General features: G+C 37.0%; 1 protein-coding gene across 3 annotated transcripts in view; it reads right to left on the bottom strand.

Annotated features, from left to right (window-relative positions):
* The window catches only part of LOC119576389 (tigger transposable element-derived protein 4-like), an 18,886-nt gene extending 15,476 nt beyond the window's left edge, over positions 1-3,410 (bottom strand). The window contains exon 1 of one of the 3 annotated variants that reach the window (XR_005229056.1): positions 3,341-3,406. The gene's annotated coding sequence lies outside the window, so the exon portion shown is untranslated. Of the gene's footprint in view, positions 1-3,340 lie in introns of all 3 variants that reach the window. The other 2 variants (XM_037924062.1, XM_037924061.1) reach the window with 2 other exon arrangements.
* Between the last annotated feature and the right edge of the window lie 1,045 nt (positions 3,411-4,455).

Here is a 4,455-nt window from a genome sequence, read left to right as displayed (position 1 = left end):
CAAAAAGTCCTCATTATTTAAATATTAAAAAAAATCAAGGCATAACCATCTGAGGTAGGTATATGCCAGCCTTTATTCTATAAACCTGTTATTCCCCAACTCATGGGGTATAGAAGCATTTCAACTGCTATCAACAATATTCTGAGTTCTAAGGAGGTTTAATACACACAAGTAATGTAAATAACACCTATATTCACCGACTGAGTTTATCTGGGTAGCACCTTAAACCATTCAAAATTCCGGAAGTTGACAAGCCGCAACTCCAGACAGCTTAGTTCACCTCTGCTAACCATTCCCCTTACATATATATTCCAAGAGTCACTACATGGTCAAGCTGTACATTGAGCTGATACCATAAGTTTAAATTTTAACTGGGGTTAGTTACTGTGGCTTTCTAAGTGGTGGTATGTTAAGAGCTGTTTACATGGGCCAACACTAGGGAAGGTTATAATTTGCTGATATAACCAATTCCTCATATTGCCCTTTTCCATTGATCATGAAAAGAAAAGAAATATATATCAATATCCATGAAAAAGAGAAAATTACCCAATGCCACTCATCAAGAAATCCTATAATTTTGTTCCTTTTTTTCCCTAACGTTCCAAAAATTTCATTCCTTACAACAAAGAACACAATGTTAACAACATCCTTTGTTTCGATGAGATAAATTTTCTAGTAATTCTCCTATCAATTACAGGTGCACATTGAAGGATGCACTTATACATATACAAACATGCATAAGCAAGCCACAAGCACACAGACACATGCAATCACACACATGTACATATATATGCAAACAAAAATAAACAGGTAAATAAATACACATATAAATTGTGCTCTATTCCCTTTTATATCTACTTTCTGCATGTTTCTACGTACTTTATGTATCCTTTATATGTCTACCAAGCTGTAATGTTGTGTGTGTGTGTGCAACCATACATTAATATACAGTGCATCTTTTTTAAACAGCTGAAATATTAAGGAATCCCTACAAAAGTTTCATTTTTTAGACTTCTCAAGGATTCTCAGAAAAAAAGGGATAAAACAGGCATTTCAAGAGCTTCAGATCTTAGATTCATGTTCCGAGTTTACCTTCGCCCTGTGTGCTAAGTGGCTAGGGTAGCTTCGAGTATCCTAAAAAGCCTATGAATATGTGCTCTTGGTGTGTGTGTGTGTGTTGTGTGTGTGTGTGTGTGTGTGTGTGTGTGTGTGTGTGTGTGTGTGTGTGTGTGTGTGTGTGTGTGTGTGTGTGTGTGTGTGTGTGTGTGTGTGTGTGTGTGTGTGTGTGCGCACATACACAGCATATATTCATATGCTTCATATATATATATATATATATATATATATATATACATATACATACACATATATACATATATATACTTATACACATATACATATTTATACATATCTATGTATATATACATATATGTACATACACATATACATATACATATATATAGTATATATAATATATATATATATAAAATATTTATATATATATACAATATATATAATATATAATATATATATATATATATATATATATAATATATTACATAATAATATATATATATTATATATATACATAATATATATTAATTTATAATATATAAAATATACATAATATATATATTATATATATATACATTATATATATATATATATATATATATATATTATATATAAATAAAATATATATATACATATAATATATATAATACATGTACTATTTACACACCCAACACACACACACACACACACACACACACACACACACACACACACACACACACACACACACACACACACACACACACACACACACACACACACACACACACACACACACTCTCTCTCTCTCTCTCTCTCTACATATATATATATTATATATATATATATATTTATATATTTATTTATATATTTATTCATATATTTATATATTTATATATACATATATATATTTATATATATATTTATATATATTTATATTTATATATATATATATATATATATATATATATATATATATATATATATTATATTATATAAATATATCTCACTATATCTTTTGTCCCATCTCTGTATGTATTACAATTTCTATATAATATTAACATTCATTTTAATACAGACAATTCATTTTTAATACAGACAATTCAAGCACAACTACTTAAGGGAATAAACAGCCACACTGCATAAAAACCTCATTTAAAATGTGTACTGAGGAATCCTTGTAGATGCCACAAGCAAAGGTGTCATACACAAATATTTCTCTGATTTCAAGTAATCGAATGGGGGTCCAGAGAGACCAAAGAACAGAACGGACTCCATGAACGAAGCCTGGGCACAGAGAGAGAGAGAGAGAGAGAGAGAGAGAGAGAGAGAGAGAGAGAGAGAGAGAGAGAGAGAGAGAGAGAGAGAGAGAGAGAGAGAGAGAGAGAGAGAGAGAGAGAGAGAGAGAGAGAGAGAGAGAGAGAGAGAGAGAGAGAGAGAGAGAGAGAGAGAGAGAGAGAGAGAATCCCCAAGCACGAGTGATCCGCCTGTGCATTATCCCGCGGGAGAAGCCTGGGAGAAGCCTTGGTGAACCCTCCCTCCTCTTAAGACCCGTGTTAGAGCCCTAAGCCAAGGTGGCAGGCGAGGACAAGCCGTTGGGCGAGGACTGCGGTCATAACCGAGCCAAGAGGGACATAAATGAGGGAAATGAGCCCGATTTTTCCCCAAAAGGAGGCGAGGTTTGGGCTCCGCGTCCGCCATCCAACAGGTTGTACGACCGCCAGGTAAGACCACCTACAAACCCCGCTAATTAACCCATCACTTCGCCCCCATGATCTGCCCAATATCCGGAGAACCCTTTAAATGAAAGCAAACCCCCAAGGCGGTCTCGAATAACCGAGGTATGAAGGCAGACAAGCCCTGGGTCGCCAGCGGAGAGGACACGCGGTCAATAAGAGCGGGGCGACGTGGATGTCCTTGTATCGAAGCGCGGCGAGTGCTGGCCGCTCCCGTTTTAGTAGCCTCTGGCTCCCTTCTGGCGCTCCAGACGGCTCCCCCGGCATGACAGCCGTGGAAAAGACCAGACGAAGGTGTCCTAAGGACATCGGTCAGAGAGATATCAACGTATTGGAGCCGCTGGCCAGACCTTAGCAACACCCCAAGAATGCAAGCGAGGTTGTTGCGACGCATCCCATAACGACCCCCTCAGCCATTCTTTTGTTCGACCGCAATTTCGAAAATACAGCGATCTCAGGCGGATTCCGAGGCCTAATTGGACACCTCATACTCCACACAGTCTTAAATTAAAGAAGTTGCAGTATGATTATGTGTAAGTATAGCTACTTACCTGAAAATTCGCTATAAGATGGGATTCAGACGTCCATGTTTACTCGGCGGCGGCGGTCGGCGTGCGCATGCGCGGGCGTCCAGTGTTGCCACGCGCGTCTGGAATCAAATCTCTTCGTTGGAAACTTGATATTACCGGCAATCGCTTGGCCGAATATATTTTCACACGCGAAATTACAAATCACAGACGATTTCTGTAAATATTAGCAATTCATTGCACCGATCCGAGCAATCAGAAACCAAACATGACAGCGTCAGTGATTAGGCGAATGACACTGGTATGGTAACAGCGTTCCAGGACATCAATTTTGCCATCACAGAAATTATTCGTAGTATTAATACTACGCTTAATGTTTTGTTACAAACGGTACTTGCGCGACGGTCAGGTTGTTGCCAGAACAGCAGTCTTACGCATACAAGTATATTTGTTCAAGACTAACTAACAGAGAACTAAGAATTGCGTGGCTTGGCGCGCTTCTTGGGAAACGGGAATATTAAAAATCTCATTGTTAAGGGAAATGTTTCCGGGATTATTTATGAATGTAATTGCTGCTCTTCGTGCAAGCTTACAGTCTACAATGCAACGTAATTGTGAAGTAATCTACGAAGTCCACAATATCTGAATGAGATTGATTTGAAAAAAAGTCTATTAAAATATTCAAAAATAACATTCACACAACAGTTATTGCAAACAAAGTAAATGTATTTGTTTGTATTACCTTTATGTTACAAATGATAACTACAGTTCTTGAATTTTATACCATACGATGAAAATGCATTTTAATATTACTACTTGTCCTAATTCCTTCATTTAGAAGGTAATTACCTAACAAAATAGATTAATCAAGGAAGCCTTTTCCTAATACATTTATTTGATATTTTTATGTCAAACAGATATTACTGTCTATTTAACAGGGGGGGGGATATACAATAGTACCGAATGATTGATTGAAAACATGCTTTTATAGTGTTGATTTATGGGAATCAACACTCATTCTATTTCTCTCTCTCATTCTCTCTCTCTCTCTCTCTCTCTCTCTCTCTCTCTCTCTCTCTCTCTCTCTCTCTCTCTCTCTCTCTCTCTCTCTCTCTCTCTCTCTCTCTCTCTCTCCCCCT

Source organism: Penaeus monodon, chromosome 8, assembly GCF_015228065.2.
Source record: "Penaeus monodon isolate SGIC_2016 chromosome 8, NSTDA_Pmon_1, whole genome shotgun sequence".
Taxonomy (NCBI): domain Eukaryota; kingdom Metazoa; phylum Arthropoda; class Malacostraca; order Decapoda; family Penaeidae; genus Penaeus; species Penaeus monodon.
Note: the sequence above shows the minus strand (reverse complement) of the source record. Positions and strands in the feature narration are given on the sequence as shown.